Raw genomic sequence first — 10,447 nt, 5'->3', positions numbered from 1 at the left:
GGTTGCCTCTTCATTCTCTTTCTCACTGCTTTCATCCTCACACTCGCAGCTCTGGTCATGTCCCCTGCATTGGGGCAGACACCTCCTGGTCCCGGAATGAATGTCTCAAACCTAGCCCTGCCCTCTGGAAAGAACAGCCAGCTCTCCCACAGTGGCCTTACTGACCCTGGGCCTTCTGTAGGGAGACCACCTAGTCTCCTGCAGGTGCGGAGCGGGTGCACAACAGGTCAGGCCAGGCAGTGGGAGACTCAGGCTCTCTAGGCCTCCTTTTCCTTTGAGGCCAAAGATGGGCTGTGGTCAGCACATGTTGGATGTGCCTCATAGAGGCTTAGTGAACTGGCGATAATAATAGTACTACAAAATGAAAATGTGGTAATACCTTGTATTGTTGCTTTCAAGTTTGAAAAGCCTTTTCATTAATATTATCGAGGTGTAATTCTCGCGACCTTATAAGGTTAATGGTATCCATCCATCTTCTCATTCCCATTTTACAGATGAGGAAACTGAGTCACAGAAAAGTTATGCAACTTTCTCAGGTCACTGAAACTTTTTTTTTTTTTTTAACCATTCTGATTTGTAAGTGCCTCTATGTTAAATCGGGGTAGAGGGTAAAAGAACAACCACTGCAAAATGGTACATGGGCAGTGTCTGGTCCAAAAGTGAGGGTCTGCAGGTTCTTTTGAAAGCATCTCAGACAAGAGAAGGTCACTCCTGAGTCCTGAGGGCTGCTACCAACCTGGTTTATAAATTGATTATATGCTAAATGAGAACTGAGATATTGAGGCTGGGGTGGAGGCCAAGGACCACATGAGAGACAAAGCTAGGCATTGATCACTGCAAGTCCTCAGCAACACGGGTTATTACCATGGCTGCTTCATCAAACCGTAGTGATACCTCCACAGGTCCTTAATACTGTGATTATTAGTGTCCCCATCTCCTGTGTCTCCAGGCAGAGAGGAGGCTTCAATTCAACCATTTTGAACAAAGTGATACTACCAGCTGAGGGGCAACTAGCATTTTGCACACTGGGCAAAGGATGCCCAATACCCTGCCATTCCTGAGACTGTCCTACAAAATGAAGAATTGTCCTGTGCCCTACACAACTGTCAAATGACTAATTGGACAATTCTGGAGGTGAAAAACCTGACTTTATCATCTTATACCAGGACTCAATACAGGTTTGCACGGTTTTAGAAAACATTGAATGCATGCAACCAGTATGTACGTTAAGATGGTACTTTAACAGTGTTCACAATATAGGAAAGCATTGTATCTGACAGCAATGCTGCATGTAGTTCTGCAAGCCCAGTTTGACCCACCTCGTCACTCTGCATTATTGATGTTGCTGGCACCAGGAGTCTGTTCAGCGGTGTGGTGCTGTGCTTCATCAGGGCTTCCAAAGTAGTCATGCCCACACATTTACGTATGGCAATACACATTAATTTATCATAAATTACCCTTTTTACAGTTAAGATGTTTGATCTTTTAAAACTATGAGTATAAATATATTACCTTTACTTTTATTTCAGGATAATAAGGGAGTATTATGATATATTTGTAACAGAATAGAGGCATTGAGTTTGAGAATCACTGCTCTGAGCAAATGGCAGTTTCCTTTTTTTCCTAGAAATCACAGGATTTCAGGGTTAGAGGAGATCTTGAGTGTCACTCAGTCCTTTCCCCACTCCATCTAGTACTCAGATCCTTGCAGTTGGAGAACCAAGGACCTTCACACACCTCTCACTCCTGTGATGTGACTCTTTGGAGTTCCCAGGATGGAACCAAGTGGGAAATGAGCCCGAATGACCAAGGGCCCAGGTGCAGTGAGCTTCACCAGGTGTTGGCAGGTGGTATTATAGACATTGGGATCCAAGAGCCATTCAAGATCTCATCCACTTAAAGAGGTTGGCATCAGCTCAATGGAAAACCTAGACCTGCATTGCAAGAGAAAATACTCTACCCTCAGAGGCTCGGTCAATATCAGGGACCCCAGAAATGCCAAGCTGGTGGACAAACACACTGTATCTCAGAACATACCCTGGTGCTGGAGTTCTGAATGACTCCATGGCATCTGGTCCTCAAGAAGCACTGGGCTAGGTGGAATGAAGTAAATTGATGGGCTGGGATCATTAGGAAACTAGAGGCAACTAAGTGAAGGTGTCTCCTCTTGGCAGTTTATTCCAGGATCAAGCTTCAATGACTTCATATTCTTGGATGAAGGGGCTGTGTCATGTCAGAAGGGCTGGCTTAGTGAGCTTCAGCCAGGGTGAACCCCAGTGACTTTGCTGACTCAGTGTCCCAAAGCTGCCTTGACAGGAGATGGACCTGAGAGGCAGAATGCTGGATTAAACCACCTGCAACCATGCTCAGATCTTTCCCCCATCTTTCTTCTCCACTGCTGTCACTACTCCATGAATTTGCCACTCAGTTGTTCCTTCCCATGCCCTATGCCCTTTCCACTGGAGGCTGGATGGCTATACTCCACCTACTTCCCTCCAGCCCCTCTGGACTGACACAGAGCCCTCTGTCTTCCTGAGGAATGCAGTAGCAGTTCTGAGCATGGTGCTGGACAAGAAGTCCAGCTCCCCTCATAAACTTTTTATAGCTTAGGAAAATAAACATGTGGTTTAAGGTCTTTGCATAGGCAGTGCTCGCTGAGTTTGAGCTTGCTTTACAGAACTACGAAAGAAAATATTGGTAGAGCTAAGAAATTTCTGAGCCAGCCAAGGGACAGCAGTCCAGAAATCTTGGGGAGGGTTTGATGGTTCAGACAATAAAAAGAGAAGTCATCTATGTAGGTGTTATCTCGCTCCATCCCACTAAGAATCTGCCTGCCCAAGTGATGCAGCCAGGCTCCCTTGTTCCCTGGGGCAAGGAACCAGTAGAGGGATAGGGAATCACAGTGCTTCCCAGCTGCAAGGGCCCTTGGAGATGGTTTTACAGATGAGGAAGCAGGGTCCAGAGAAAGGAAGTGATCTGCTGGGAACCACTGTACTTTTCACACAAGCAATTTTCCAGGCATCTGCTATGTGCTGTCCACAGGATGGCGAGGGGGTAAAGAGACCATTTAATGCATGTGTGCAAGCAGCAGGGCAGCAGCAGGGGTTCAGGGGCCATTTCTGAGGTTTACTTCCTGGGTTTGTGGAAGAGAAGAGACTCTTGAAGAAGGAAGAATGACTATGAGGTTTTCAGTTGGAGCAGTGGGTAGTAAGAATAAAAATAGTATCAGTATTGCTCTTGTTATCATTTATTAAACATTTACTCTGTAGGACCTGTTGTCACCCCACTGCATCCTCAGAACCCTGAGAAGCTCATATTAAAGTCCTCAATTTGCAGTTAAGAAAAACTGCAGCCCAAGGGGGTTGAGTCATTTGCCAACAATCACCCAGCTGGTAAATGCAGAGCCAGAGTTAAACCCATGCTGCCTGACCCCTGAAGCCTGGACACCTGCTCAAACAGCTTGCTGGAACAGGTGATGGGAAAGCAGACAAGAAGAGTGGGTTAGGCGGGGCTAAATTCGAGGATCCCATGGAACAGTCAGGCAGAAATACAGGTCCAGGTTGGAGATGGGCATCGAGAGGGATACGTGGATTGGGGTCACCCGCTAAAGGGATATTGAAGCCAGGTCTGTTTCCTGCCAAAGTCTCTCTCTGGGACACTATGTGTGGAGAGGGGTGCAGGAGGACCAGGTGGAAACCTGGGGAAGTTAGTGGTTACAGGCAGGCAGAAGGCACCTGGGGCTCTGTTTACAATGGGCAGGTATATGCAATCCCACCTCCAAAGTCTGAAGAAGCTGAGAGGCTGAAGAAAGAGGCTGACAAATCCAGTTTCTTAGAAACATTTAATAGAAACTTAAGAAAAGAAGCCGTGTTTATGTCTCAGGTGGCAGTGAGAGAAGATGGTGGATCCACGTGCCATTACCCCCAAGACCCAGGGCTTATATACCACAGGGAGGGGTGGTTCAGAAGAGAAGTGTAGGACAGTTGAAGTATGATAACATCAAGGTTGACCCATGATTTACAGCAAGTACTTGCTCTTACACAAGGAACAATGGATATGCTGGAAATCTTAGAGGCCTTCCCAGAACTGGTGATAATCAGAAGTCAACATGGTGAGTAGCAACCAAGATGGAGTTGCTTTGGCCTCCACAGGCTCTAAAGGTGGCTCTGGCTTTGCTTGATGCAGAGGTGAAGCCACACCACAGCAGAATGTTTGTGGCCTAAAGGCTGCTACTATAGCTCCCCAGTGAGAAAAAAGTCCCCATGGCTGACAAGGACATGGAGGACAGGTACATGTTCCTCTCCTACTATGCCTTCCAGGCACACTCATTCTCTCCAGGCCAGGACAGCAGCATCTGAATCAACCCTACAGGTAGGATTCCCTTCAAACCCAGCATTTTCCTCTTCTAGGAACTTATTCTGAAGACGTAATGAGGGATGTGTATGAGGATATGTATCACAGCATTACTTCTGTTTGTGGAAAATCACAGATCATATAAATATCCCACAGGAAAGGATAGATTACATCATTAAATACATGCTGACAGTAGAATCAAATTGTAGAATAATATTTATGGCCAACATTTTTGACATATTATTACATTTTAACTGGCAGGCTACAAACAGTATGACAATTTTTTTTTTTTTGTAATGAAAAGAATGGCTATGTGTACATATTTCATAGGAAAACACTAAGTATGCATGCCAGGAGGTTAATAGGATTCTTTTCGGGTTGAGGAATTGTGTGAGTGGGTTTTCCCTTTTTTCTTTTTTCAGATATTGCAAGGTTGGTTTGTTTTTACATCGAGTATATATTAGGTTGTAATTTGAAAAAAGAATTCTTTATGTAAGGATTATTCATGAATAATATTAGCAAATGCTTGCCTGGTGCTTATTTTATGCCAACCTCTGTTCTGAGTGCTTTTCATGAATTAAGTGATTTAACCCTCATGAGAATTTAGACGTGGGAACCATGGCTCAGGAGGGCTGGGCAGGTTGCCCAGGTCAGCAGAGTTGGTATGTGGCAGAGCTAGAATCTGAAGCCAAGCCATCTGCCAACAGGGTCCATGCAATTAACCACTGCACCACACTATTACTCCCCAGTGGAAAAAGCCAATCCCCATGGCCGACAAGGACATGTGAGGAAGTGCACGTGTTCCTCTCCTGCTATTGGTAGCAGGGGTTCCCTTGATACACCTTGATCCCAAGTGCTCCACGCTGGTGGTGCTCAGGTGCTATATTCAGTGAATGAATGCAAGTGACAGGTCCCACTTGTCCTCCAGGATCTGAAAAGATAGTCCAGCTTTTGCTAGATTTTGAGCATGACCACGATGGGACTCAAGGAACCTTCCCTTCCTACCTTGACAGTGGGTGACTTGATTTCCTCACCTGCTCTGCAGGATGGTTTTCTGCTGAGAAACCTGTCCCATCTTCCACCTTCTTGGGAGAGTAGAGGATGGCTCAGGGTATCATGGCCCTATCTCCCATCGGGGGAGATTCACCAGCTGTGGTAGATCATTGCTTTGTGGCATTCAATGAACTATATCTCTTAGAAGTCACACTTTTTTGTGGTCTCTCCTGCATTGACTCTGGACTTAGCCGTGTGGCGTTCTTTGGCCAATGGGATATTAACAAGTATGATCCAAGCAGAGACTTTATAAATGCCTGTGCAATGGGCTTGTCTTCTTAGAACAGTTCCTCTTGGAACCCAGCCACCCTGTTGCTAAAAGGAAGTCCAGACTAGACCAGTGGATAATGCAGGGACATAGGAGAGAAGCTCTGGAGGATGAGAGGCCATCTTAGACATTCCAGCTTCAAACAAGCTTCCAGATGAATGCAGCTGCGAAATGAGCCCTGCCAAACCACCCAGCTGAATCCAGTGAACACACAGATTCATGAGAAATCATAAATCATTGTTATAAGTCACTAAATTGGTAGCTTGTTCTGCAGCCACAGGTAACTGAAATATTGGTCTTCTTTCCCTGGACACTCCTGAAAACAGCTCCACATACATTTATTAAGTACCACTGTGTGCCCAGCCCTGTTCTAGGCACTATGGGATAATCATGAAAGGATTCTGACTAAGAAATGAGAATCTGAGGAGACAAGATTGCTACAGGCAGTAAGTCTAAAGAAGAATTATGGTTAAACTGCTGCATAGTAAGGAAAAGCGACTGATTTCCCCAACCCAGCTCCCAACATTTCACCTCACAGCAAAGCTGTTGTGGCTGATAAATTTGGCACACAGGGTGGCATTGTTGGATACATTGATCTTTTACTTTATTATAATGATGGTTTTGGGCACCTCAGGCCCCCTGCTTTGTTAAATGCTGTTCCTGTGAAAGGACAGTATTCCATGTGCTTAAAAGGGAACCATTTGTGTGGACCTTCAGATCGAAGAAGGTAGATGAGATGGAGAATTGAGTGGCCTACTCAGCCGATGGACTGTGACACACCACCATTGCTCTTTAGTGGGTGGGAGGGGGACTTGCTAGTGCATCTGCTTGGCTCTGGTGAGGACTGACCTGCTCACACCTTCATGAATATTCAGCTGCTCCATGAAGGCCCACTGCCTAGAATATTGGAGCTGGAGCAATCCAGAGGTCATCTGGCTGATGTTCTCACTGTTCAAAGGAGGAAACCGAGGCCCAGAGGTGAGAAGGACTCGCTGGAGGGCACACAAGGTTTATAGCTCCTCCGTCACTGGCCTTGGTATTAGCCAGAGCTCAGCTGTGGTTTGCAGATCCTCTGAGCCCCCAGCTCCCATGCTCTTTCTCTTCCTGCCCTCCACCCTCCTGCTCAGGGCTTGCTTCCATGGCCAAGCAACCAGGGAACTGAGAAAGTCCACCCAGTTGCAACAAGGTTATATACATTAACCTCTGCTTCAGACAGTATACATGAAACTGCAAAAGTGTGCAGAAGAAGTTCCACTTAAAGCATTTAAAGGTGTCCTGAGGGGAGTCCTTGGGAAAGCAGGCAGACAGCCTATCATTTCACTTTCTTTCTTAGTTTGATTTTTAATGTGGGTTTTGCTTCTAAGGAGCCATACCTCATACTGCACACTTGAAGGAATGAAACCCTACATATTCCTGAGCAGCCCCGTTTCCCATCTGGGCCAGTGCAGGTGGATGGCAGGAGCCTCGGTCTCAGGAGCCTTGCTGCTGACACTGGCCCTGAGAAGCCTGTTCATAGGGCCTTGTGGAACTGGCCACTTCTTTTCTTTGTTTCTTGATTTTTTTCACTGAGACCAGATGAGGACAGCCAAGACTATGGGCAAATTCCACGAATCACAGATACATCTGGAATCTGCTGGGGAGCCTGGGAGGCTGTTCAAGCCAAGGCATCATCATTTCTCAAATTGGGAAAACACAGGCATGGAGGGGCAAAGGGGTTTTCCCAAGGCCTGGAGCTGGTGGGCTCGATGCCAGGAAAAGACTTGGGAGTGATGCTGTAGGCTGGAGGACAGGATGAGTCAGGCCCCCAAGGTGTTTTCCCCACATGGTTTCAGTTCTTAGGTCAGGGTCTTGGCGCCTGAAGGAAAACCTGGTCTAGGCCATGTGGAAATCCCGAGCTGCTGCAGCATCTCACTCCAATCGGGCATGTCTGGGAGGCAGCAGGTTGCCAATAAGTGATTTACAGCATGTTCCCTGATGTTTTACGTTTTTATCATTTCATGTTGCAGTCCTATCTCCAGTAATGGGATCTGCAGAGGAGTGCAGCTCCCCAGCCTGCTATTTGCAGGAGCCCGAGTGGGGAAGCCTGTGTAGTCTCAGGTCCTCAGCCTTGATTTTCACGGTGTGGCTGTGGTGTCTCAGGACTCTGCGACCCAGGACCACCATTGTGAACACCTTCCTAGTCTTCACTGCTACCTTGACACCTTAAGTCTGAGGACCTGCTCTGAGCCACACATGGTTCTGGGCTCTAGGAGTGGCAGAGGACTTGGGTGCCATGAGAGCACCAGGTAGTAGCTCCAGCTCAGCCTCCGCTAACCCTGACTCAAACAAAACCATCAGATGCATCCCCTACCACTATCTATCTGTCTGAGAATTCTCAGAACCTTTCCACTGGTAGGAATGCAAAGTGATGCAGCCCTGTGGAAAGAACTTCGGCCATTCCTCAAAAGTATATTATATAGAATTACTATATGACCCAGCAACTCCCCTCCTAGGCATATGCCCAAAAGAATTGAAAGCAAAGACTCAAACAAATACTTGGGCATACAAGCTTATAGGAGCATTATTCTCACTAGCCAAAGGTGGAAACAGTTGTCCATCAGCAGATGAATGGCTACACAAGTGTAGTATATACATCCAATGAAATACTATTCAGCCGTAAAAAGGAATGGAATTCTGATACATGCAACAACGTGGATGGACTTCAGAAACATGCTAAGTTTCTAAGCCAAGCTAACATGCTAAGAAGCCAGACACTGAAGGTCACATATTGTATGATTTTGCTTATATGAAACATCTGGAAAGAGACAGAAAGCAGATCAGGGACTGCCAGGGCCTGGGAGGAGGAGAACTGGGGAGTGATTGCTTCATGGGTATGAGTTTTTCCTTGGGGGTGATGAAAATGTTCTGCAACTAAATAGAGGTAGTAGATGCACAACACTGTGAATGTACTAACTGCTACTGAATTGTGTACTTTAAAATGGTTAATTTTATGTTATGTGAATTTCACCTCTAAGAATTTTTTTTTTTGAGACCAAATCTCACTCTGTCACCCAGGCTGGAGGACAGTGGGGCAATCTTGGCTAACTGCAACCTCCGCCTCCCAGGTTCAAGTGATTCTCCTGCCTCAGCCTCCCAAGTAGCTGGGACTACAGGTGCCCAACACCACACCTGGCTAATTTTTGTATTTTTAGTAGAGATGCGGTTTTGCCATGTTGGCCAGGCTGGTCTTGAACTCCTGACCTCAAGTGATCTGCCCACCTCAGCCTCCCAAAGTGCTGGGATTACAGGTATGAGCCACTGTGCCTGGCCTAAGAAAAATTTTTAATTAAAACTTGTCACTGCCTGCAAATCTCACAGCACCCGAGTGTCACGTATATCAGCCTCACCTCCACCTGCTAACCCAGAGCTCCAGATTCCTGACATGAGGTGGTTGATGAGATTATTGAGGCAGGAATTTGAAGATTGGCCTGCAGTTGGGCTGCAGGTCAGGGGGTTGGCATGGGGGTCTCTCTTAGCCAGTGAGTGCACTAGAGCCCCCCAGCACAGGCATCACCACAGATCTTCAATTTTGTCTTCTCTCCCTGTCCCCATGCTCACCATAACATTCATAATATGCTTTGCTGTACCTGGTGGGAGGAGTTAACAATATATAATAGTGGTAGCTGAGAACTGTGGGGCCTAACATGGCTTCAAAACACTTCCTTTGTCACTGATTGGGAAGTAATGAGAGGTCTGGATCTTTAGCTTGGGCTTTCAGACTTCATGGATGGGCTCAGTTAACTCCCAGCATCATTCTACCCCTCCGGGAGGACACCTCACTCCTCTGACACTCTCTTGAAGACTCTGGGACTATTACTTGCTCCACACCAGAGCACCACTCTTCTGTGAAAACACTCTGACCCAAACTCCAGTTTTCCTTTGCTTGCCGAAACTCCTGAGGTCACTGTCTGGGCCTCTTCCCTGGTGTTTAATCTACCTGTGTGTGGATGTAGGTCAGTCATATGAAAGTTTGTCATTTTGGTAGTTAATATCACCCCTAGTTTGTATTTGCTTTATGAGGAAGTGAAATACATTCATGCATTTATTTTATCTTTTGTACTTGGGTGGGATTCTATAATTAATAGTTGCTGTGTAAATGTAGACTGGCTGCACGTGGCTCCCTCAAATCTGATACCAGCATTTCCTCTTGGGCTTGTCACAGGTGATCTGACCTGGGCCTGTCCTCGGACTGACGGTGGCCGTGTTAGCGGGAAAGCGGGTGGAGAAGGAGGCTCTGTGGGATTGGGATGTGGACAGTGGGAGATGCCAGAGGCACCCCAGCCTTACCCTGAGAAGGGCAAGCCCTTCTCAGCAGTGTTCCTGGCCTTCCTTGGCCAGGCCAGCCCTCAAAAGATACCAGCCAGTCCCTGAAAGAACTCCCTACCCGTCAAATGCTGCTTTCCAGGAGGGCTGAGAGCAGAGGGCCCTGTCTTGGCTCCTCCTGCGCTGCTGTAGAAGGTCCCATATTTCCTTCTTTAGATTCTTATTTATGCTTCCTGTGACTTTAGGCTTTAGCTTTGGAGCAATGAGGCCTCAGTGTGAAAACTAACAGGGGAAAAAGATGGGGCCTGGCAGAAGGTGGCACATCCAGAGCCTCAGAATGAGTCAAGCCCCCGGGGATCTTCTGTAGTGCAGTGCACTTCTGTCGTGCAGTTTTGAAATTGCCTTTCTGATTTGAAGGAAAGCCCTTTGGCCTCTATTTGAGAGCAGTGCTGGTGATTCTCTGCCCTTCTT

At 46.8% G+C, this 10,447-nt stretch overlaps 1 long non-coding RNA gene across 1 annotated transcript; it reads left to right on the top strand.

Moving 5' to 3' along the window:
- The first annotated feature begins 2,803 nt into the window (after positions 1-2,803).
- LOC105524878 lies at positions 2,804-8,992 on the top strand. Its single transcript, XR_001003825.1, has 2 exons — positions 2,804-3,054; positions 7,681-8,992. It is a non-coding gene; the product is annotated as an uncharacterized LOC105524878 (long non-coding RNA).
- Positions 8,993-10,447: the final 1,455 nt, after the last annotated feature.

The sequence above is a fragment of the Colobus angolensis genome, unplaced genomic scaffold (assembly GCF_000951035.1).
Source record: "Colobus angolensis palliatus isolate OR3802 unplaced genomic scaffold, Cang.pa_1.0 Scaffold51, whole genome shotgun sequence".
Lineage (NCBI taxonomy): Eukaryota > Metazoa > Chordata > Mammalia > Primates > Cercopithecidae > Colobus > Colobus angolensis.
This window is presented reverse-complemented; position numbering and strand designations above follow the sequence as displayed.